The following is a 26,583-nucleotide window of genomic DNA, read 5'->3' on the forward strand; positions in this document are numbered from 1 at the left end:
CTCTTCAAACGTGACATGGCGTCCGCTTTCGATTCCAGCCAATTTTGTGTTCAAAAAGTCACACAGTACTCATTCCTTTCTGAACTCTGCCGTGCACCCACACAGTGTTTTTTCCCCACATATGGGGTATCTGCTTACTCAGGAGAAATTGCACAACAGTTTTTGGGGTCCATCTTCTCCTCTTCCTCTTGTGAAAATAAAAAAATTGGGGCTAAAAGATCATTTTTCTGGAAAAAGTTTGATTTTTTTGTTTTCATGGCTCTACGTTATAAACTTCTGTGAAGCACCTGGGGGTTCGGGGTGCTCATCACACATCTAGATAAGTTCCTTGAGGGGTCTAGTTTCCAAAATGGGGTCACTTGTGGGGGGTTTCCACTGTTTAGGCACATCAGGGGCTCCCGAAACACAACATGGCGTCCGCTAATTATTCCAGCAAATTTTACATTCAAAAAGTCAAATGGCGCTCCTTCCCTTCCGAGCCCTGCCGTGCGCCCAAACAGTTGTTTTTCCCCACATATGAGGTATCAGCGTGCTCAGGAGAAATTGCACAACAAATTTTGGGGTTCATTTTTTCCTGTTACCCTTTGAAAAATAAAAATATTTGTGTCTAAAAATGTTAAATGTTCATTTTTTTCTTCCACATTCGAAAAGTTTCTGTGAAGCACCTGAAGGGTTAATAAACTTCTTGAATGTGGTTTTGATCACCTTGAGGGGTGCAGTTTTTAGAATGGTGTCACTTTTGGGTATTTTCTGTCATAAAGACCCCTCAAAGTGACTTCAAATAAGATGTGGTCCCTAAAAAATTGTTTTGTAAATTTTGTTGGAAAAATGAGAAATCGCTGGTCAACTTTTAACCCTTATAACTCCCTAATAAAAAAGTTTTGGTTATTATTAACTATTTTGTGTGACATATCTCTCTGGTTTAAGGGCATAAAAATTCAAAGTTTGAAAATTGCAAAGTTTTCTAAATTTTCACCAAATTTCCGCTTTTTTCACAAATAAATGCAAGCGATATCGAAGAAATTTTACCACAATCTTGAAGTACAATATGTCACGAAAAAACAATCTCAGAATCAGGGGGATCCGTTGAAGCGTTCCAGAGTTATTACCTCATAAAGTGACAGTGGTCAGATTTGTAAAAATTGGCCTGGTCATTAACGTGCAAACCACCTTCAGGGTAAAGGGGTTAATTTCTCCATCTGTTCCATTGTTTGAGTTTGCAGATGTCAGACTGCACTTGGAAGTCATCCAACTGCTTTATTAGTCGAAAATGCACCCATAGACTTGTATGGGTGCGTGTGATCTGAATTCTGGAGCCATTCACAGCATGCTACGATTTTTTTTCTCATACTGAATCGGTGTAAGGAAAAAATCCCAGACCTGCACTGCCCCATAGTATAACACTGGGCCGAGTGCTAGCCGATGGGATGTATACACTGGTGTGAGAGAGCCCTTAATAAGTATGGAACATCCAGATAAGTCACCCACATTTTGTACACTGTAAGAGCTGTTGCTTGGCGACTAGTGTTTTGGATTAATAAGCCTACTAGCCACACACACCACAACTTCTGTGGGGCCATCAGAGCGCGCACCGTGCACGAGCTCCCGCGCTTTCCCTGAGGTGAGGGACTAGCTCGCACAGCCGGAGAACGCGTACGCGCTGCACGGGAGCGAGCCTGGCAGATAACGCGTCCGCGTATCGGGGGGAGCGCGCTGGAGATGCCTCTGGTCTGAGCTAAGGCTGCAGAAGCGGCGGAGGGAGCGCTCAGGAGGGCAGAGCAGCATCTACAGCCAGCAGAGACAGCACCATCTTCCCGGCCAGCAGAGAGGAGCAGAGCAGGTAAGATGTCTGTCTATGGCGGAGCTGTCAGCCGGTGCAGCTCTTCCCTCCGGGACTGATGTGCTGCAGGGCAACAGATGCATTTTGCAGTAATCTCTTTAATTCAGCTAAGCTGTGAGTTCTCGCTGTAGTCACGTCCCCCCGTGTTCTGTCCCCTCACTGACGCCCACGTACGAGCCGTGGAATGGGAAGTTTAATGACAGCTCCCTGACTGCAGTGTCAGCGATGCCCTGGGAATGCCCAGGGGAAGTTCAGTAATGGACGTGCCTGATGTCGGTGCCCACTGAGCACATCCATTCCCCCTGATCGATCGCTGCGCTTTCCCAGCTGATGAGAGATTTCCTGGGGGGTATTGACTGGCATTAAGGACGGTCTGCTGCCTGCCAGCCCCCTGCATGTTACATGGCTGCAGCCATCCGGCCTGTCTGCTGCCTGCGATCACACCTATGCCCAGGCCAGGCACCTACTCCCTGATTGCCCACATAGTGACCAATAATCATTTAGATCCCAGTGCCAACTCTGCCAGGAATGCCAGCTCTAGCTGTCAGCTGCCTTGCCAGGGTTAGAAGTGCTAGATTCTGGGTCCGATGGACGGTTGTAAAGTAAGGCATCACCCAAGATACTGGGGTTCAGCTAGACTTCTGTACTTGCTGTGACTTGTGGTTCTGATGTAGCAGAGATGAGCTGAATACCAGTAGTTATGCAGTAGTTTGTGCTGGTAAAACTGAAGAATTATATTAAGGAGTGTTCATTTTACGCTCATAGAAAGTTGTAATGCTCAAATGTGTAATGCCCAGTGTGCCTAAACTTGTGATGCCCAGTGTGCCCAAAAGTGTAATGCCCAGTGTGCCTAAACTTGTGATGCCCAGTGTGCCCAAAAGTGTAATGCCCAGTGTGCCTAAACTTGTGATGCCCAGTGTGCCCAAACATGTAATGCCCAGTGTGCCCAAACTTGTACATCACTGCCCAGCTACATGGGCAGCACCTGCCCAACCTGTTTCTGTGAGCTTAATCCACTACACCCTTTAAAGTTACCTAGATCAAAATATGGCGCCCAAAGACTTCATCGAATTTGGTGTAGAAAGTCAGATGTTGTTGCTCCTTGTTGTTTGAGATCCTTGCTGCTCCGTGTATGAAAGAATAATTCTGTCTCCTATATCTTTCTGACTGTTGATTTTTTTCGTTTTGTTGATAAATCCCAAACACTTGCGTGCTGTTATCATAATAATTGTATATTGTTTCTCATAAAACCAGAATAAGAGTAGATAGAAATAAAGAAAGTAAGGTTTTGTTTACTGATTGATGTCTGTGCTTACAAATATTAGTAGATCTGCTTATTTCTATTTGCCCTTTACGTTACGGCTTGGTAAAGGGTAGGACTGACTGCCCGGGGGAGCCAAGGCACAGTTTTTAAATGTCTCTGTGTATGAAGCTTGGTTCTTATGATAATGAGTACAGGACTTATCCAAAAGATCTGCCCAGCAAATGCATGGTGTGCCAGTGTCTCAATCATGTTACGTGAAAAGAAGTATTAAATCTGTTGGTTTCTGTATCGTTTACATACCAGAGCATGTAGTTCCAGGGCTGGTGTATACTACTGGGGTATCCATTTGTTTGCTACTGTGAAGAAAAGATGTAGCACTAGTCACATGCAGGGTTGCCAACTTGGCTTTTTATTTTTTTCTTGATAGCTTATCAAAAATCACATACAGACAATAGTTTTTTACGGACACACTGGAAAAACATTATAAATCATTATGATTATCGCCAGCCCATATTTCTGGTATGTAGACATAGGATGCATTCACTGAAAACTGTAAAATGAGGATAATTATTATTAACATAATCTGTATAAGTTTCTTCAGCTTCAAAAAAATCACGAAGGCCGTACTTTTTTTTTATACAAAATAGGCAAAAAAGTGCACAATCTGTATGCATGTGCAACTCCTTGCAGATGTTGTCCTTGGTGGGATTTGAAACCAGGACCCCAGTGCTGCAAGGCTGCAATGCTAACCACTGAGCCACCGTGCTGCTCTCGGCTATAGACATGTATATCATATCATGTATAATCATAATGATTTATTATGTTTTTTTCAACGCGCCCATAAAAAATGTTGCCTAACCGTGATTTTTTGATAAGCTGTGCAGAAAAAAATAAAAAGCAAGTTGGCAACCCTGCTCATACTGCTGTAGTCGCTGCAGTCACAGAGAGATAGACATTATGGGAATAGATAGCTGAGAATATTGTTTAACAGGGAACACATTGCAATTTTCAATACTCCTAAGGAACTTATGGTCTTATTGTCACGATTCCACCACTCACGTTGTCCTATGGAAGCTGTGAATGACAGATCTGCCACCCTATGGGATCGAGGGCTTGCTGAGCTGAGATTGTGAGTTACAGCTCAACCACCCAATCTGAGGCAGAGGTGTGAGTATTGTGAATGACAGCTCAGCCATAGTACCTGGCTGGGTCTATGGGATCTCCTCTAGGTGTCATCCTTTCTGGGTGATTACAGGGCTATTTAGCACTATGACAATGGTCAGTCCTTTACCAATTGTAGCTTTGCTCAAGTTGTGTGTATGTTTGCTTTGAGTTGTATTCTGTTCTGTGTTGCTCACCTTGGATTTACCTTTGACCATCTGTTTGACTTACCCCTTTGTCTAAACCTCCACATTCCTGATACTCTGACCTCGGAGTATTACTTGACTACACTTTTTTGTCTTTTCCCTTTGTCTATTACGAGCCCTCTTGATGCTGACCCCGGACCTCCTTACTATCCTGTCTCACGGTAAGGCCTCTTTCACACTTCAGTGTTTCGAGTACGTGTGGTGTCCGTTTCCACACGTACTGGAGACATTGACACACATAGACCCATTCAAATGAATGGGTCTGTGCACATGTCAGTGTGTTTCCACGGACTGATTGTCCATGGGCAAAACACGCTGACATGTCCTTTTTTTTTCTTGCAGCACTGTCCGCAAAACGTCCTCCAGTCGTGCACACTGATGACACACGGACGACATTCGTGTGTCATCCGTGTGACACGTTACAGTGCCTGGGAATCAGCGGTACAGTTAGTGTTGTTCTCAAGCGCCGGGTGCTGAACGCTGCTCTCATCATTGTCCCCTGCTCTGCGGAGAGCGGGCTTAAGCTCTGTGCTGAGCTCAGTGAGTGACAGGGACACTGCTCGCTGTAGCGAGTCATCTCCCCGGCACCTCGGCGTGGGCAGTCAGATGGGTTACAGCGGGGGACATCTTCGGACAGGTGAGTATAAGGATTTTTTTAATTTATTATATTTACACCAGGACACAGTGGGAGCAGAATACTACTGTCAACATTGTCCCTTGCTCGCGCTGATCGCAGCGCAAGCAGGGGACAATGATGAGGGCAGCGTTTAGCACCCGGCGCTTGGGAACAGCGATAATTGTACTTCTGCTTCCCAAGCTCCGTTACGTGTGATCTTGATGCGGCACATGGTTGCATATGTATGCCACACAGATCCACACAGACACCGATTTCTTTGGTACTGGTTTTTCCATTACCTGAAATATCCGGACGTGTGAAAGAGGCCTAAGTCCATGAGTAGTGACTAGCGTCATACTTATACTGAAGTATGCTATGTTACAGAGAGAGACAGTGTTTTTTGTGCCCTTAATATTTTATCTCTCTATGTATTTACTGTCATTTGATTGACAATTGTTGTCATTCTATATTTTCGTGTTTTTTAGGTTTGTTATCAATTGAATATAACATTAAATTTCATTCATTCTTTATACAATGGTTTCTCTGGATTTGTTTAGGTACAACTGAAACTTTTAGATAAAAAATTGGCACAACTGTGACACCATCAGCATCTTTTCATAGATCTTCCTAAGGTCTCATTCAAACGTCCGTTTTTCACGGTCGTGTTCTGTCCGCAAGTTTCATGGATGGAGCACGTACCCATTGGACTCATTGTGGCTGTTTACTTGTCCGTGTTTTTTGTGTGACAGCAAAAAGAATAACGGAAACAAGTCCATTTTTTTTATCCACATCACTGATACCCTAAGCCATACAAATCACTGAAAAGCACAAAGATGCCATCCATTCCTAGTCTGTGTACCACTCATGACTAACATTGTAAGGCTGTGTCAAAAAAACAGCAACTTAGGCTGTGTGCTCACAATGAGTTTTTGACTTTGCATGTTTTTGCTACGCCAAAAAAGCAGTGTCTTAGGCTGTGTGCTCACGATGAGTTTTTGGTAAGTTTTTGACGCTGTGTATTTTTGCACTCAAAAACGCAATGAAAAAATGCAAGCAACCTAATTTTCTTAAAGCGCACCTGTCAGCAGGATTGTGCTCAGTAAACTACATACACTGTCAAGTGGGCGACATTACACTGATTAAAATGATACCTTGGTTGATGAAATCCGTCCTGTTGTTCTTGTGTAATCTTTACTTTCACTTTGGAGATAATGATATGCCTGTGCTTCTGGGCGGCCTGTGGGGGCGCGCTCTATCTGGTGCTCTGCTTACATATTCATCTGTATGCTCTTATGACAGCTCACTGTGTCTTCACTGACCTGCCTCCTATTTTACATAATGCCTCTTGTAGTGCTGGGCTAGGTAAAATAGGAGGAAGGTCAGTGAAGGCACGGAGAGCTATCATAAGAGTATACAGATGAATATGTAAGTAGAGCACCAGATAGAGTCCCCCCCACAAGTCGCCCCGGAGCACGAGCATATCATTATGTCCAAACTGAAAGTAAAGACTACACAAGAACCACAGGACAGATTTCATCAACCAAGGTATCATTTTAATCAGTGTAATGTCGCCTACCTGATATGTAGCTTACTGAGCACAATCCTGCTGGCAGGTGGGCTTTAATAGGTTCAGAAAATCTGTTAAATCAAAAACTTACAAAAATCTCATTGTGGGAACCTAGCCTAATGGATAGAAACTTTGTAATTTATTTTTTCATTTGTGAAATTCACTGATCAATCACTGATGAATCAATGATGGTAAAAACTGACCGAATACTGATCAAAATCGGATGAGAAATACTGATGAAACTCGGGCCATATTTTTTGCGCACGTAAATAATCATTGATGTATGAATGAGGCCTAAAGAGGTTGTCTTATCAGATTCACCCTTTCCATATGAAAGGGTTTACATGCAAATGTGTGATTCAAAAAGCTTACTAGCTAAAGTAAAGTAATATACTTACTTTTTATATTCCTGACCTGTAATTGGTTTTCTGATGCATTTTGTTCTTGACCTTTTGTCCATATTGACTATACTATTGCTGTTGTGATCACATGGGTATAGATGGTAAGTGGAGAAGAAGCCAAAGTTTAACATTTGTTTTGTTTTTTAAACCTGCTGAAGCAGTAAATATAGGGGTTAAAATTGTTAAAAGGAATTTAAAGGGAGTAATGTAAGTATTATATGCTTAAAATGAATGCATGATATACACACACGGACAAAATTGTAAGCTTGAAACTGACAAACAATATTAAATTCTAATTTACTGAACATCAACTAATGAAAATCTGACATTGCTTTTGAATCAACAGAAATTAAAAAAAAACTCAAATGAAAATGGCTTGGACAAAAATAATGGTACCCCTGGAAAAGATTGAAAATAATTTTACTTTAGGGACATGCTAAACAAAAGTGTGTCCTGTAATTAAATTAGCATCTTGTGTGTTTACAAACTTGAAATCAGTTTGCCTAATTACAGGGTGAAAAGTAGTCACTGTACTGTTTGGTAGCATAGTGTGTACCACACTGAACAGGGATTAAAGAAAGCTAAGGAGATGTGTGTCAATCCATCTGGGTGATATAGTTGTTTATACATGTATTCATACCAGTATAACACTGTACTTGTCATAAATAGATTTTTCTTCTTTACAGTGATGTTCTTATCTGGCCACAAGATCTCGCTGTTGCCTAAGTATTGTTGAAAGACTGTGTAATGCATATATAAGTGTCAAAGGAGGGGTTACAGTCTGACTCATGAGACACAGGAAGAGGAAGTGTGGCCACCTTTAGTGCAGTCTAGAGATGTCTTAAACAGTGAAAGGACCTGCTAGGAAAGGATCCAGCAGCACCTGCATCTGGGAGCATCCCACAAACAGCAGAGAAGCGGCAGATTGGAGCTGAACTTGCTTGTGACCAGAACCTGTCCAGATTTGAGGAGCTTTCTGTCAGGAACGCTGTTAAGACGATAAAAGCCAGGAACCACAGTGAGAGCTGAAGGACGCCGCTGAGGATACAAGCCACAAGCCTCATTGGTACTGCTCACCGGTTGGAGGGGCTGCACAGTGAGTAACTGTGCACTCATCACATAACATTTTGGCGCCAAAATATCTATGGCTGAGATATAGTTTGTAGTTAGGCAAATTGACTGATGTAAAATACGTTTATTGGTAACTCCAGCATCCAAGATCTACGGATCTGCTGCCACGTTTTCTGTTTAATAACTAAAAATCCAAATCCACTCTCAGGTGCCGGCGCGGTACAAAACGGACTCCGGACCAAAACTTAAACTTCATTCTGTTACAGGAGAAAGTTTCTGCAGAGCATTGTATTATTGGACGGTTATTTAACTGCCATAGACTTCACTCACGGCTAAACTGCCGCCACAGTAATGTTTTGGGTATTTTCTATGCAGTTGAGAACGGACTATTCCTCTTGAGTTCACTGAAGACATTACGGGAAGGGAGAGGGAGATTTGGTTGGGAAAATATAGGAAAACGTTGTTAAATTTGTAATCTCCAGTGCTGTACCGCAGGCTACTTTCTATGTTGCACTCAACAATTAATCCAATTCTCAGGGTGTAAGCCGGTAATGGCCGAAGTGGACTACTGTTGAAAGCAAGTTATAAAAAAGCGATACTGGAATTTGCCAAAATGCATATTGACAAGCCACAAAGCTTCTAGGAGAATGTCCTGTGGACAGGTGAGACAAAACTTGACATTTTTGGCAAGTCACATCACCTCCATGTTCATAGACGCAAAAAAAAAAAAGAACATTGTATCTACTGTGAAACATGGAAGAGTCTCGGTTATGTTTTTGGGCTGCCGTGCTGCATCTGGTAGCTGGTGTCTTGAATCTGTGCAGGGTACAATGAAATCTCAAAACTATCAAGACATTCTGGAGCAAACTGTGCTGTGTGTGTAAAAAAAAAAAAAAAAAAAAAAAAAAAAAAAAAAAAAAAAAAACTTGGTCTGATTCACAGATCATGGGTCTTCCAAGAAGCTAATGGCCCAAAATATCCAAGAATGGCTAAGATCAAAGCACGTGACTGGACTATTCTGAAGTGGCCTTCTAGGAGCCCTGATCTAAATTCTATTGAACATCTGTGGAAGAAGCTGAAACATGCCGTCTGGAAAAGGCGCCATTCACACCTCAGATGGCTGAGCAGTTTACTCACTAGTAGTGTTGAGCGAGTATGTTCTATTAACCCTTTCACCGAGTATGCTACGGCCGAGCCCCGAGTATTTACAGCTGCTCGGTGATATGGTTGAATCGCTCCCGTGTGCATGATTTGCAACTGTTTGACAGCTTTATTACATGTGATGAATGTCTATTTCTTACACATTCCTCACATGTAATAAAACTGTCAAACAGTCGCAAATCATGCACACGGGAGCGATTCAAACATAACACCGAGCAGCTGTAAATACTCGGAGCTCGGCCCGAGCATACTTGGTGAAAGGGTTAATAGAACATACTCGCTCAACACTACTCACTAGGAGTGGGCCAAATTACCTTTGGACAGGTGCAGAAGTGTCATTGAAAGTTACAGAAATCGTTTGTTTGCAGCGATTACCTTTAAAGATTGTGCAGCAAAATATTAATATAAAGTTCTGAATGCAGGACAATTTTCTCCATTCTATAAAGAGCAAACACCAAATAAACCCCATAATAATCAATGGAGCCCCCTGCTTCCGTTTGCATGCAGGTCACTGATTCTGTTTGTTTTTAAAATAGAACAGAAAAACGGAATGTCCAAGTAGACGTGTGACCAGAACATAAGTAGATGAAAGCAGGTCTCCAGAGTTTGAAAACCAGGGCGACCTAATACTTCTCACAGCTGAGTGGCGATACAATTGTATCCAGCCTAGGCAATATGTTTGCGCTAAATAGCAGCAGTGATCTCTTCCCTGTTGTGAGAGATTTCTACAATGAATCAGTGTAGGTAAAATGTATCAGAATCAGTCTGAAACCCTAGCTATTCTACTCACAGCGCAATGCCAGTGCTTCATATAATTGTATCCACTTTCAGTTGTGAAATGTATTTGGTGAGGAAGGGCTTTTAATCTCTGGATGTTAACAAAAGTGTCACAATGGTGAGGAACTGGAAGACACAATCATACCACAAAATTTACATAAAAGAGGAAAAATATTTGCCTACCTCAACCTTTTTTGAGACGTCCCTCTATGAGGTCTCATTCAGATATTCGTTTTTCACGTACTTGTTCAATCTGTGGGTTTCACAGATTAAACACGCACTCATTATAATTTATGGAGCTGTTCACATATCCGTGTTTTAATAGGCTGTGTCCGCAAAAAATCATGAAGACATGCCGTTTTTTGATCGGTATCTTGGATCAGAATTACCCATACAAGTCTAAGGGTCCATGAAAATCATTTGGATGGCATCAGTGGGGCATCCATTTGCTGTTTGTGATTAACATTGTAATTAATAGAAGCATTGCAATTTATTTATTCATCCATGAAAATCATTACTAGAAACTGACTCGCTACTGATGAAACTTTTTTTGCGTGCTTGAAAAATCACTGATGTCTGAATGTTTGAAGAGATTTCCTGCAAAGAGTGTAGCATGTTTTGGTGAATCTGATGGAACAATGTGTTACATGGTCACCCGTTCTTTTGAATTGAAGCTTTTAGTATCCAGATCAGTTAGATAAGACTGACTTTATTCTAAGAATGGGTTACCCAGATTGCACCACTTTTTTCTTAGTGAGTTATTAGAAAACCAAAACAGCGAAGGATGCCCAAAGAGCGGTAATGTTGTCCTTTTTGTGCTGAGCGACCAAAATTCCATAGGTTGTGTGACAGTAAATCATGGGAAGTAGTGCTGTATTATGGTAATGATTTTTCAACAAAAGAATAGAAGGTGAACTGCTTACTGATTCAGATTGTGTCAGAAGTGTTTTAATGAAGACATCTATGATAGTAATTACTGTTAGAATGTCAGCACCTTCTGTAGCAAAGTGCAATTCTTTATTTGTCTTGTCTTAAAGGAAACCAATACTTGGATCAGTTGATTCATCAGTTAGTGGGAACCTATTAGAAACTTCTAACCCCACAAAACATTTGTATATTTAAAAGATAAGCCAGTCGATCCCTTTATAACTGAAAAACCTTAGTACAGAAGTACAAAATTGCGTTTTGAAGTTCAGTATCCATCAGTGTTGAAGTGTATTGGAGCAATGTACTTTAAGCTCCTCAGCCTCATTCTGTACTTCCTGTCTAGGGCCACCCTCCTTTGATTGATTGACAGGTCATTTGCTTTGGTACATGGCCAATGACCTGTCATCACCAGAGGTGTTTGGCGCTAGGCAGGGAACACAACATGAGGCAGAGGAGCTGGAAGTGCATCATCAGGCCCCTATGCACTACCAGATTGATGAATACTGAACTTGAAAATTCGATTTTTTTATACCTAGCTGTTGATGGACATTCATACCATTTTCTAGGAATGATACAGATAAGTTAAAAACTGGCATTCATGTACATGTTCACGAATATGAAAGGCAAAGAGGACGATCCATTAAGACTCACTTTGCACACCCCAACCTTAATGAAGGGTTTGCTGGAAGATGATGGGCCAAATTCATTAAAGAAGCACTTACATTCATTTTTTTTTTCATTAAAGGTGTGTATATGTGCGTGTAATATAGTGTGACTGTAGTAATATACTCACCTACCCCTGCTCTCTCCGGTGTCCAGCGCCGTTCTCATCTTTTTAGTGATGTCTCTCCAGTTGCGATTAGCAGGGCTGTGGAGTTGGAGTCGGAGCCCATTTTGGTGGAGTCGGTATAAAATGAACCGGCTTCAACTCCTAAAATATATAATAAATTGGGTACAGTAATTCAATGCAGTTTGTGGGGAATATTTTTTTCATAAGAATTTGGGAAAGTTATAAAATGTCCTTTTCCTGATCTAAGGTTCTAGACTTTTAGCTGAGATGAATCTGTGCTACAGTAAATTTATCACTTAAACATGAGCCATGTATGAGGGAGTCGGAGTCGTGGAGTCGATGTCATGGAAATTGAGGAGTCGGAGTCAAAGGTTTGGCTTACTGACTCCACAGCCCCGGCGATTAGCCAGCTAACTGTATGCTCTATGTATGAGCAAGAAGTTTTTTTTACAATGTAAAGTCTGTGTCTTCATTGGACTTTTACAGAGGAAGACTATTGACCTTCATTCTGACGCTCCATGGGCTTCCATTGTAAAAGTTACTTCCAGGTCACCCAGAGCGCAGCATGACCTGAAGAGTCTGCAGATCAGTGACGTCACTGAGGAGGAGAACGGGGCTAGATCCCAGAGAAAGTACTAACATTACATTACATGCATATTCACACATTTAATGAATAAAAAGCGTAATTGTAGTTCTTCTTTAAGAGGCGCTCGCCAACAAGCTCAGAATTCATCTGTTCACCTCGCCAGAAGCGTAACATTTCTGGTGTAAGAAATGCAGCACTTTTGCTGCATTTGACGGGTAGGTCGTAGCCATGCCCTGCCCTGACAACCCCTTTAAACTGGTGTGAAAATGCCAAAAGTTGCAAAATTTTGCACAAATCAATGTTAAGCAAAAATGTAGCAACTTTTCAGATCATTTTACACCAGAAAACTTTGATGAATTGGGGCCAAAGTCTTTCATAGTAATCTTCATGCAGCTTTCCTTATACATTTTCCATAAGTACTGCATCTGATACGTAAATGAAGTCACCTAACACTCTCTTGGGGCCCTACCTGTTCTGAGCCAAGGGTTATATTGTGTGGAAACTGAATATGCTTAGTGCTCTGTCACCATGGATGCAGATAAGGTATAGATGTGCTGCAAGAAAAGACAGCTAATTAGAGTGTTTATCCTGAACCTGTATGAACACTGATACAAGGCTCACACTAGTCAAGCAATGACACAAGTCAAACTTTATTTATATTTCATGAATCAATTAGTTATTGTTTTCACTTTACTTGTAAATTTGTAATAAAAAAAGTAAATTTCTATTTAGTCATCCTCCCATAGTTTAGAGATTTCTTCAGAAATGTCAAAAAATGCAACAGTAGTGGGAAATGAGCGGTATGACTGGGGAGCTGAGGATTGCTGTGTGGATATTCTTATGTGCTGTGTGATAGAGCAGAGAATGTTTCTCCTGTATTAGTGCTTAGAGGGGTATTCCTGTCTCTAAGATCCTATCCTTGTAAGTAGTAGGTGTAATAAAAATAATATTAGCAAATACATCTAATTAGAAATGTAGCATAGTTCTTCTGATTCGCTTTGTCGCTTAGCCCACATGCAAGGCATTACAGTAGCTTGGGTATCCATGATTACAACCACTAACAACTAACTGTCACTATATGAGTGGTTGTAACCATGGATACCTAAACTCCTGCAATGCCATGCACATGGGGTAAGCATCATAGCAAATCAGAAGAACTATACTGCATTTCTAATTGGAAGTATATACTAATATTATTATTATTATTATTATTATTATTACTACACCTAGTACATATTGGGATAAGATCTTAGAGATGGAAATACCTCTTTAAAGGGAATCTGTCACCAGGTTTTTGCTACTCCATCTGAGAGAAGCATAATGTAGTTGTAGAGACCCTGATTCCAATGATGTGTCACCTACTGAGCTGCTTGCAGTCATTTTGATAAAATCACTGTTTTATGTGCTGTAGATCTAGCAGTTCACTGTATGTTGAGCTCTGTATAACCCCGTCCACACCAGTGATTGACTGGTCTCTGCCCACGTACAGTGAACACAGAAAGCTGCCAATCCATGGTGGGGGCTGAGTTATACAGAGCTTATGAATATGGAGGACTACATGGCAGCAGATTAACTAGTCCTCTAGTGATAATCTCCTGCTGATAAAACACTGATTTTATCAAAACTACACTAAGCAGTCCAGTAAGTAGCACATCTATGGAATCAGGGTGTCTTTCTCTACATCATGCTGCTCTCAGATTAGGTGACAGATTCCCTTTAATGCTTTAAAGCAGATTTTCACACATCTGTTTTTGTCTGTTTGCATATTTTTTTCTTACTCCGTTTTCTGATAACTGTATTTAGAGAGATGCTTTACTACATCTATATGGACCATAGCCAACAACAGACTGAAGCTGATTCAATAACCTTGTTAGAGTTTTGTACACATGCTCAGTACCCTGTATCTGTGCAGGGCTTCTTGTGCAGAAAGTTACCTTTCATTGTAAACCAGTCTGTAATGTTAACCAGATGACAAATGAAAAGTTATTTTTACAGAATAGGAAGTATCAGCTTAATATAAGGCTTAGTTACCAAAGTGAATATTTTAAGATTTAAGGATATGTTTTTAATATATATAGTAATAGGAACATTTAAAAAAAATCACCAAACTAAAAAATAAATATTAACTTGATTTAAACAATAGTTCTTTAACTAATGATACTTTGCATGTGCAAACTCGTGTTATAAAATACATATCCTGGCAGTGGGTAAAAGGAGAGTAGCAAACAAGGAATTAAGTAAAACCTTAAAAGATTTTCATAGTCATAAATGGTATTGTGATTTATTGCTTGTAGATGCAAGCAAGTTTGTAGTTGTCTGCTTATTGAGATATTTTGTCTACAGCTCGTTGTCTTGGAGACCGACCACTGCTGCTAGATAGCAGAACATGTGCAGTGCTAACAAGTAGTGTTGAGCGAATTTGTTTGGCATTTCAAATTCGGGTTCGTGTTCGGGGTTCCGGCTTGTTTTTTTTTTCTCATTAATGTACACTCTGCACCCCATCTTGACTGAAAAAAATCAGAAATGTAGACATTTTTGCAAATTTATTAAAAAAGAAAAGCTGAAATATCACATGGTCATAAGTATTCAGACCCTTTGCTCAGACACTCATATTTAAGTCACATGCTGTCCATTTCCTTGTGATCCTCCTTGAGATGGTTCTACTCCCTTCAGGCTATGTGCCCACGATGCAGAAATGCTCAGGATTTTTTCCTGAGCGTTTCTGCATCTCCCTGGCAGAAAAAACGCATGCGGATTGTACATGCGTTTTCCTGCCAGGGACATGCGGATGTGAAGCGTTCCTCACTGGCATTTCCGCATGCGGGTGTCAAGCGCTTTCCAAGCGATTTTAGCATCACTTGGAAAGTGCTTGACAACTAGGTCACACTATATACAGTAAATCCATGCAAACAGCATGGATTTATATAGTGTGACCCGAGAGAATGGTTAAAAATAAAAAAAATAATCTATACTTACCTTCTGATGGCCCCCGAGACTTGCTGCGCTCCTGTGCTGGCTGCCGGCAGATCGCGGTACGCTGTACTGAAAGACCAGCCGTCACATGACTGTGACGTCAGCGCAGGTCCTTCAGTCCTGCGCAATCTGTCGGCAAGCACAGGGAAGGAGTCCGGGGGCCGTCGGAAGGTGAATATAATCTTTTTTTTTTTTTTTTATTTTATTCTTTTTTTTACAGCTTTTAATGGTACCTGGGTGTGGAGGAGAGTCTCCTGTCCTCCACACCCGGGTACCATCCGCACATTAGAACGCGCCAATTACGCAAGTACAGATGCAGTCTTGCGGAATTGGCACGTTCTAATGCAAGTCAATGGCGGCGAAAACGCAGCGCTTCCGCAAAATTAATGGACATGCTGCGGATTTTTGAGCGCAGCATAAACGCTGTGGAAAAATACGCAGCGTGGGCATTGAAAGTGCGGAATTGCATTGGAGACCATGGGGGAAGGTTTACCAAGCGTTTCCCAAGCCTTCACGCTGCGGAAATTCCGCAGCATAGATGCTTGAAAACGCATCGTGGGCACACAGCCTCTGTAATTAAGGCATGCTGTGTACTCCACAACTATGCTCGTGAATACAGCACTGAGCAAGATGAGGAGTCACAGCTGTCTGAATTAATTCCAGTGGTCAACTTGGCTCTGGGAAGGCAATCCAACTCTGGTGCCAGGGTGCGAGAAACCTTTGCTGACTACTTCATGAGTCCTGAAGGTGCAGTGCACTGGCAATACTCCTATGTCGGTGGTGTGCAGCCTGACCAGCAGAGAAGATGTCCAATAAAAGAAGAACTTCAAGAAAAGCTGTTCTTGTCAAAATTGCTAAAACCTTTTTAACTAATAAATTTGTTTTAATTTACAATCTTGTCTCCATATTCAATTATCACCTTATATGTATTGCTTCATGACCATACGTCTACGCATAAGTTTATGTACGTCTATGACAGCCACAACAATGGTAGAACGTGACTATCATACACTTACATTGTAACCCTTACTTCTGATTATGCTCAGTCAGAAGTATTGGTCACAAGATGGCTTTCCAGTGCATCACCCGTGAAGATATTTCAGCTACTTGACCCCACCAAAAAAAACCCCAGAGATATTCAAACCTGTCCCTGGGAATCGGTGGTACTACTAGAGCGCTCTTCCCAAGTACTGGCTGCTAAAGTCATCACTCACCATTGTCATTTGCTTGTGCTCTGAGCAGGACAAGCAAAGAACAATGTTGAGAGAATTCATCCCTTTGTTGTCAAGTCATATAAATTCCTTTTTTTTTTAAATTAAAATTCAAATCGTCTACATACAGACAACCAAACGTGAAGTGTCATAATAACTGTAAAAAAATTATTGTTCCCCTGACATTTTTCTAAGGTCAGAGGCCTTTTTTCCCCCTCTCCCATGACAACACCACCTGAGAGAGGGTATCCGCCTACCAAGGACAGGAACCTACTGAATAAAAAGGCGGTACCTCTCCTCCGCATCAGTTTTGGTTCCTGTCCTTGATGGGAGCCTCACCAGGTGGTACCTCACGTACCTGGACTATGGATTCCGGAGTCGGTGCGGCCTGGAGGCCGTGGAAGCAGCAGATGGTCCCTGTTCTCATCCCATCTGGCTGCTGCCCGGGTCTGCATGTGGGGAGGTGGTGCTGCCTTTTGGAATCCTTCCTGCGTGCGCCGGGTCCTGCGGCCGGGTCTGCGCCTCACAAGACGAAGACTGAGCGCGCCGGGCGGCAGGTCTTCCGGGCTGCGCACGTGGGGGTCGCGTCGCACCCTGTGACGGAGTGCGCCAGAAGTCCGGGCTGCGCACGCGCGGGGTGCTGACGCGCCCTATCACGGAGTGCGCCGGAAGCTGGGTCTGCGCATGCGCGGGTGGGAAGCCGTCATCCCGCTGCAAGCGCGCCGGGTGCATCTGGGCTGCGCACGCACAGAAGGAGAGCGGATCTGCGGTGTAGCGCGCCAGGTGGCTAAGTTTAAAAAAAAAATATATATATATATATATATATATATATATATATATATATATATATATATATATATATATATATATATATATATATATATATATATATATATATATATATATATATTATAATTAAAGGGAATGAGTGAGCACGCTGCCGGAAGGGGAGGAGCATAAAGGAGGTGGAGCCCTACTGCTTTTTAAGGATGGGGAGCAATCAAGATGGCGGTGTCTGCATCCCCGCCATAATGAATGAGGAGCCGCAGTCACCTGGGCAGCAGCTGTCACCGCCGCAGGAGGTACAGCAGCAGCCACAGCCGTCAAAACAGCGCAAGCAACTGGAATATTGAGAATCTTCCCATCGACAAAGTCACAGCAGTGGAGGGCGTGCGAGTTCCGGCAAAACCGGTCAGAAAAGACTTCGTCAGTCCACCTCCGCCAGATGGGAGCCCTCATGTGAACGGCAACCACCGCCTCCGGTACCCTAGTCTGAACGGCAGTGTGGTGAGTGATCTTCGTGAAAGTCTCACCCTGAGTAATGTGCTCTTCTCTGTTTTCCTCTTTTTTCTCCTTTCATTTCTTGAGTCAGGAGGCGAAGAAGTGTAGTGCTAAAAGTAAAAACAAGGCGTGTGCTTTATGCAAAATCGGTCTTCCCACCTCCTATGCCAAAATCCTATGCTCGGACTGTATTCAGAAAACCATTGCAGAGGAGTCCCCCAGGTTTTCTTTGGAATTAAAGAATCTCTAATCCAGACAGAGGTCAGGGATTCTTTAAGAGGCTTAACCTCACGCAAGAAGAAGCAAAAACTAGTTTCTTCAGAATCAGAGGAATCGGTAGAGTCCCATTTTACAAGAGAACTGCCTTCCTCCTCTAATCTCTCCTCATCATCGTCGGAGTCTTCGGATGATGATGGGGGGGTGTGGGGCAGACCTTGTTTTTCGGTAGATAATACTGAGAGACTAGTTAAAGCCGTCAGAGTGACTATGGGTATTACTGATACCAAAGTGCCCAGAACAGTCCAGGATGTTATGTTCGGGGGCTTAGACCAGAGGGGGAGACGCACATTCCCGGTTAATGACAGGATTAAATCTCTGATAGAAAGGGAATGGAAAAAAACGGAGAGGAAGGGTCAGCTGCCTTCCTCCTCCAAGCGGAGATACCCCTTTGAGGATGCTGCTAAATGGGACAACACCCCTAAGATTGACGTGGCCATTGCAAAATCCTCAAAAAAATCCACTCTGCCCTTTGAGGATTTAGGAGCCTTAAAAGACCCGCTGGATAAAAAAGCGGAGTCTTTCCTTAAACAAGCCTGGGAGTCGTCAGCAGGGGCCCTTAAACCGGCAGTGGCAGCCACCTGCACTGCTAGATCTATGATGATCTGGCTTCAACAATTGGAAGACCAGATTAGGGGGAATGTGTCGAGGGAGAAAATTCTATCGGACCTTCCTCTTGTGCCGGTAGCGGCTGCATTCCTGGCAGATGCATCGGCAGATTCAGTTAGGCTGGCTGCCCGGTCTGCAAATCTCTCTAATGCAGCCCGTTATGGCTCAAGAGCTGGCCAGGGGATGTGCAATCAAAGACTAAACTATGCTCAATCCCTTGTGAGGGGGATTTCCCGTTCGGCAAAGGTCTAGATGACATCCTAGATAAAGCCGCAGACAAAAAACATGGATTTCCCACGGTGTCTGGTTCCCGGTTTAACAGCTCCTTTCGGAAGAGAAAGTACAGCCGCAGTAAAGCTCCCAGAGACCAAGGTAGCTGGAAAGACAGAAAGCCGTATAACAGAGGCTTCATGTTCGGGGGTCCCTCCTCCGAGAATAAGAAGGCCCCTAAGTGACAGTTCCCCCCAGGTGGGAGGAAGATTGTCCCACTTCCTGCCCGCCTGGAAGAAAATTTCATCCAATTCTTGGATCTTATGGATAGTCAGGAGGGGGCTCACATTGGAGTTCAAAAGCAGGCCCAAGAACACTGTCAAGATATCAGCCCCCAGGGGTCTAGTGGAACAGATAGCCTTACAGCAGGAAGTTCTCTCTCTGCTCATGAAAGGAGTTCTGGTGGAAACACCTGCACCCGAGCAAGGAAGAGGAATCTATTCGACTCTCTTCCTAATAAAGAAGCTGGATGGCTCCTTCAGGACCATTGCCAACTTAAAGAGGCTGAACGACCATTTAATCTACAGGCCGTTCAAAATGGAAACAATAAAATCGGCCGTAAGGATGTTATTTCCGAACTGTTATATGTGCGTCCTCGATCTGAAGGACGCCTACTACCACGTCCCGATCTTGCCAGATCATCAACAGTTTCTAAGAGTAGCTGTACAATTCGGCAGGCACATAAGGCATTTTCAGTTCGCAGCTCTTCCCTTTGGCATTTCCAAGGGCGCCGAGAGTCTTCACAAAAATTATTCTGGAGGTCACAGTGCACTTGAGGGAAAGAGATATTCTGGTCATCCCTTATCTGGACGACTTCTTAGTAGTGGGCAGATCAAGTCAACTCTGTGCTCTATCCCTGGCGGACGTCATGGCCAGTCTAAGACGCCTGGGTTGGCTGTTAAATTTAGAGAAGTCAAGGCTGGAACCAAAGAGGGTTCAGTCTTTCCTGGGTCTCATTCTGGACTCAGAAACCCAAACCTGTCTGCTGCCAGAGGAAAAGAAGCTGAAGATCAGATCCCTAATATCTCAGGTTATCAGCAATCCGACCATGACCCTGAGGAGTGCAATGTCTCTGTTGGGTACAATGACATCTTGCATCCCAGCGGTTCAGTGGGCCCAGTACCATTCCAGATGCCTTCAACAGGAGTTCCTGGCAGCGGACAGGCGGCTCAAAGGTCGCCTGAATGGGAAAATATCTCTTCCAGAGGTCGTGATCAACTCCCTGGACTGGTGGACATCTCCGGTCAACCTATCTTTGGGAGTTCCTTGGACCTTCCAGGTGTCGGATACAATTACAACAGACGCAAGTGCAGAAGGTTGGGGAGCTCACCTAAGGGATCGTTCTGTACAAGGCCTCTGGTCGGACAGCGAGACAAGTCTCTCTTCCAACATGAAAGAGCTGTTGGCAGCCAGAAACGCTCTAAAAAAATTCAGTTCTGTTCTTCAGGGTCTTCACATCCGGATAATGTCAGACAACAGATTAACAGTCGCCTACATCAATTATCAGGGGGGTACCAGGTCTCTCCCTCTGATGTTAGTAGCGGATCAGATCTTCAGGTTTGCCGAGAGTCAGCTGGTTACGCTCTCGGCGCTGCATATAAAAGGGGAAGAGAACATAAAGGCCGATTTCCTGAGTCGTCACATCTTAAAACCAGGAGAGTGGGAGTTGAATCCAGCCGTATTTCAGCAGATTGTGGGCCGGTGGGGACAGCCCCAGATAGATCTGTTTGCAAACAGACACAATCGAAAGACCGAAACCTTTTGCTCCCTGAATCCAAAAGAGGGGGCGTTTGCGGTGGACGCGCTGCAGATTCCGTGGGATTTTACTCTAGCCTTTGCCTTTCCCCCTTTAGTACTGATCCCTACTATCCTGAGGAAGATCCAAGAGGAACGGGCGAGGGTTTTATTGATCGCCCCGTTCTGGTCCAAGAGACCATGGTTCACTTGGATGAAGAGAATGTCCCAAGCAGATCCATGGGTTCTTCCGGACATCCCGGATCTCCTCAGGCAGGGCCCAGTCTGTCATCCCCAAAGAGCGGGCCTGCATTTGACGGCCTGGATTTTGAGAGGTCGCTATTGACACAAAGGGGGTTTTCTCCGGATCTCGTTACTACCCTTCTGGCAAGTAGAAAGCCGATAACAACTAGGATCTATGGTAGAACCTGGGCTAAGTTCTTGTCTACCTCGGGTCAGTCCGCCAAAGGGAGGATTCCTATTGAGGCCATACTAGAATTCCTCCAGAAGGGGTTAAACATGGGACTAGCCACCAGTACTCTTAAGGTACAGGTATCAGCTCTGTGGGTACTGTATAATTATGACTTGGCGACAAATAAGTGGATCATTAGATTTATTAAAGCTTGTCATAGGTCCAGACCTATTCCTATTCCAAGGATGCCTCCTTGGGACCTTAATTTAGTTCTGGAGGCATTAACCAAACCTCCCTTCGAGCCCTTAGAGAAGGTTTCAGAAAAAATTTTAACTTTAAAGACTGCCCTACTGGTAGCCCTGACATCAGCTCGTAGAGTCAGTGACTTACACGCACTATCCGTTAACCATCCATTTACTCAAGTATGTACGGATAGAGTAATCTTAAGACCAGACCCAGCCTATCTTCCAAAGGTAGCCTCCAAGTTCCATAGGACGCAAGTAATCACTCTCCCTTCCTTCTATCCTAATCCTAGGGATTCTGAGGAACATAAGCTTCACACCTTAGATGTTAGGAGGGTGTTAGTCCAGTATTTGGAAGTGACAAAAGCCTGGAGGAAGAGTTACGCCTTATTTATATCCTTTCAGGGGGCTAGGAAAGGGCTTAAGGTTACAAGAGGGACCATAGCTAGATGGGTCAGGGATACTTTTACTTTAGCAAACTCTTCTAGCAATCTGCCGGTTCCAGAGAACCTGAAGGCCCACTCCACCAGAGCGGTAGCTGCTTCCTGGGCTGAGAAGGCGGATGTGCCCATCGACATCATATGTAAGGCGGCAACTTGGTCATCCCCCGCTACATTTTACAAACATTACCTTCTTGACCTTTCCTCTTCTACTGATCTGTCTTTTGGTAGGAAGGTGTTGCAAGCGGTGATCCCTCCCTCTGGTATTTGATCTCTATAAATCTCTCAGGTGGTGCTGTCATGGGAGAGGGGGAAAAGATCCTAGTTACTTACCGGTAACGGGATTTTACAGAGCCCATGACAGCACCCTATTAATTCCCTCCCCTTTATCACTATGGTGTGCACTTTTTAAGGTGTTTAGTACAAATGTTGAGGTGGTGGTTATGTATTAACCTGTCTTCGGAGGCCCTCTCATGCTCTGAAACAAAACTGATGCGGAGGAGAGGTACCGCCTTTTTATTCAGCAGGTTCCTGTCCTTGGTGGGCGGATACCCTCTCTCAGGTGGTGCTGTCATGGGCTCTGTAAAATCCCGTTACCGGTAAGTAACTAGGATCTTTTTTTTTTGATGAAATTTCACTGACACTACCCAAACAGATATACTGTAAGTATATACTCAAAATTTTACCTTACGTAAAAAGGACACAATTTTTTTAAATATTAATTTATTGTTATAAAATATAAATATTGTAGAAAATGTGCAAGAACTTGAAACTACAAAAATAAAAAAACTTGTGCAATAAAACATACGGACAAACATTGTCCATAACTTTACAATGTCTCAAGAAACACTTCAGGGGCCAAGCTGTCAACATTTTTGGTCCATAAAGTACGAGCAGCACCTGTAGTTCGTTTCAGTATATAAAACTAAACACCTTTCCTTACAGTCACCTACGCCTGAAGCCTGGTGTAGATGAATATAAGAAAAGGTGTTTTTGAACGCATTTTTATTTATTTATTTTTTTATAAAAAAGTGTATATAGCGACATACAGGTGCTATTTTTTTATGGACCAAAAATGTAAACAAGGTGTAATTTATTTTACGGGAACTGATGGAAGTCCGGCTTGTACCCATACCCTGGGAACATATCCTGGGAGAAACTGGTGTTCGGAGATGGGTCAGGATAATGGGAAGATGCTCCAGGGGCTGGTGGGCGGTCGTAAATTCCATGGGCCTCTGAAGGTTCTGGCCGATATGCTGCAACCTGCTCATAACGATGGGTTGCAGCTGTTGATGGTGGTGGAGGCCCACTGGGATTAAACAAATTAAAAATCCCATTTATATGGCTGGTGCCGAGGGCATAGGCGAGGGCGCATCAATTGCCATGACAAGAGCGTTGGCTGCTGTCATGTACAAGTTCTGCTTGTCCTGTGGCATGGATCTAAGTCGGCCTGCTATTGCTAAACCAAATTTATCAAGGTCATCCTCTTTGTGGACCCTGTCCATAAGACTGAGGGTGCGAGTAGTGAGGGCTTCAAGTACACTACTCCCACCCTCTTGGCTTTTGGACTTTTTACTTCCAGCCCTTCTCAATGCCACGGGATGGGCAGAACCAGCCCCCATCCCAGTGGGTCTAGATGCACCACCAGCAGAGCTACCTTCAGCTCCAGAAGCAGGAGCAGCATCAGCAGCAGACCCCGGCGCTACGCCAGCAGCAGATGAGGTTACGGAGGCAGAGGCGGGTGAGCCAGAAGGACCAGCACCATGAGGATCCGGAGAACACACGAGAAATAAGTCCTCACAATATTCTTCGTCTCCCTGGTCTGTGCTGGTCTCATGGTGTAATTGTGTAATGTGTTGTGGCCCTGACGTTGCCTTCAGTGCTGTACAATAAAGAATTACAAATAATTATTGTGAACTTACCTCTGCAAACTCCTGCTGGTCAAAATGAAGGCCAGCTGGTCTGCATATGGGACTTTTCGTCGGAGGGGTGATGACCCGCTTCGGCCGGCCTCAGCTTTCATGAAGCGGTGGGTGACCGACCGCTTCCTCTTTTTAACATCTTCTACTGCCATTTAAAAAAAATAATAATAATTATGTACTGCATTTAAAACATAAAGAAAATGAAACAGCTATGTTACAAAATGGTACAAATAACAGCAAAAATAAAAACTTACAATTTTTTTTTTTGGCCCACTTCATCCGCATCCTCCCACAGCGGGTAAATTTTGCGGATGACAGAGGGCTATGCGTCTCTTCATTTTTGCTTGTCCCTGTATACATCACTTGCCCGGTCCCATATCTCTGGGTACTTTTCCACCTACAATGTAAGGAAGGATAGATACACATATATATATACACGCATGTGTGTACATGGGCAAACACCCCCCCCTCCCCACCAATATCCAGTTGAGGCTCTTTCACACATCAGAATCTCCGGTACTAGTGGTGATGACTTTTTCCACACATACCGGAGACACACACAGACCCATTTCAATGTATGCTTGGTCACGCATATGCTGTATAATAATCTTACATTTCAATGTATTTAAAAAATAAAAAAAATTGGGTGGGCTCACGCGTATTTTTAATAACCAGCAGAGGGACAGCAGACGAATGAGGGCTGATGTCTGGGAAGTAGCCGAGGATCATGACCCCTCTCTAGGCTATTAATATCAGGCCGCAGCAGTTAGCTTACCTTTTACTGCCCATTCTACAGAGGGACCCCCCCCAAAAAATATAAAGGGTCCCCCTATAAATTGGAGCCAGCAAAGGCTAGGCAGACAGCTGAGACCTGATATTAATAGCCTAGAAAGGGGCCATGGTTATAGGCCCCCTCCCAGGCTATAATATCAACCCTCAGTCGCCCCAGATTTGGCGCATCATATTTGTGCGCCAAATCTGGCACTTAGCCTCGCTCTTCCACGCTGCCCTGGTGCGGTGGCAGGGGGCAATATTGGTGGGGTTCAAGTCAGCGCCAGCTGCCATGAAGCCCAGGTTAGTAATGAGGGGCGTCTAGAAGACACCCCCATTACTAACCTACAAAGAGTTAAAAAAAAAAAAAAACAACACACACTAGACCCAGAAAAAAATTATTTATTTGAAATAAATGACACAATTTTATTTAATTATTAATTGACTAAAAAAAAAATAATTATCTGTCCACGTTCCTGCAATGATCTCCCATGCACAGCTGTCACATCTGGAGATGTGACAGCTCTGAATGGCTGCTGTATGCTCACACTGCCGGGAACACGTCCGCTCCCGGCATCGTGAGCCCCTGACTGAGGTCACCGGAGTGCATTCAGTCAGCGCAGCTCCGGTGACCTCCTTTACGGCTCTGCTGTACCGTGGAATTTCTCACGGTCAGCGGGGCCGTAAAGGAGTTCACCGGAGCAGCGCTAGCTTTACGGCCCCGTCATTGTATCGGCGGCGCTCATTTAGAGCGGTCACATTTTATGTGGCTGCTCTAAACTGGAGATCTTCGTGGGACACTCGTGGACTACTATGGAGGAGTAAGATTAGGTTGTGGTTTATTATTTTATATTTTATTACAGGAGATCGATGGCTTTGGGGAATTAGGTGTCTAGATGAGTATAGGTGTAGTTTTTTATTTTTTACTTTATTTTAGGTGGCGATCGGCGCCAAAAAAAAAAAAAAAATGGGGACTGTAAATTAAAATAAATAAGTAAAATCAAAAAAATATGGGGGCATAAAAAAAATAAAAATAAAAAAAGGTATAGGGGCAAAATATAAACCTATGGGGGCCAAGAATAAACATATGGGGGCAGTTTAAAGGACACATCAGGGCAATTTTAACTGCAGGATCAGGCTGATGGGAGCTACTGTTCCCATCGAGCTGATCCTGCTGGCACTAGTGGACGGGGGACAGACATAGGCCGATGGGAGTAGTAGTGTCACATCGGCCTATGTCTGCCTGCACGCAGACACCGCACAGAGCACCCGCAGACACTTACCACACTAATCATGACCGGGACATTCAGGTCCATCCTCTTGTACCACCCCAGATGCTCAGCCATGATCCAGGAAGACGGGAATGGTATGGGATTCTCGTCTTCCTGGATTTATGGGATGGTCTGAGATGGCTGGAACGCCCCAACATGAGGTCACTTCCCATGTGCTGCGGTCTTGTGTTCCAAAATCGCAGCAAATGCGCTTCAATTCTGCAAGTAGTTTTACATATTTGCGGATTTGAAGTGGCTCACTGCAAGTCTATGGCGGCGAAAACGCAGCGCTTCCGCAAAATAATTGGTAGTGCTGCACATGCGGATTATCATTGGGGAACATGGCAGGCCTTCTACCATGCGTTTTTAATGCATTTCCGCAGCCTTTTTACCGCTGCGGAAACGCTTAAAAAACGCATCATGGGCACACAGCCTCATTGGAGTCCAGCTGTGTTTAATTAAACTGATAGGACTTGATTTGGAAAGGCACACACCTGTCTATATAAGACCTCACAGCTCACAGTGCATGTCAGACCAAATGAAAATCATGAGTTCAAAAGAACTGCCCAAGGAGCTCAGAGCCAAAATTGTGGCAAGGCACAGATCTGCTGCAACTGATCTCAAACTTCTTCTTCATGATCAGTTTGTACGAAGGCAGAGGCAGTGATGCCTACGCTAATTGGGTGCCAGGCTCATGTGTCATACTACCTCACGAGAGCCCCGGGAACGTGAGTGCCGACACCGCTAAAAAGGCATCGGCACGGAAGGTGAGTATAAGCTTTTTTATTTTATAGGTGCCAAGCA

General features: G+C 43.7%; 1 protein-coding gene across 14 annotated transcripts in view; it reads left to right on the forward strand.

Annotated features, from left to right (window-relative positions):
• Nucleotides 1-1,608: 1,608 nt before the first annotated feature.
• Nucleotides 1,609-26,583, forward strand: part of NRCAM (neuronal cell adhesion molecule) — a 256,326-nt gene continuing 231,351 nt past the window's right edge. For 5 of the 14 annotated variants that reach the window (XM_073651988.1, XM_073651993.1, XM_073651991.1 and 2 more), the window contains exon 1: nt 1,612-1,840. The gene's annotated coding sequence lies outside the window, so the exon portion shown is untranslated. Of the gene's footprint in view, nt 1,841-7,741; nt 8,152-26,583 lie in introns of all 14 variants that reach the window. The other 9 variants (XM_073651996.1, XM_073651999.1, XM_073651992.1 and 6 more) reach the window with 5 other exon arrangements.

This window comes from Phyllobates terribilis, unplaced genomic scaffold (genome assembly GCF_046119375.1).
Source record: "Phyllobates terribilis strain yellow unplaced genomic scaffold, ASM4611937v1 Scaffold_11__3_contigs__length_659146591, whole genome shotgun sequence".
NCBI classification, from domain to species: Eukaryota; Metazoa; Chordata; class Amphibia; order Anura; family Dendrobatidae; genus Phyllobates; species Phyllobates terribilis.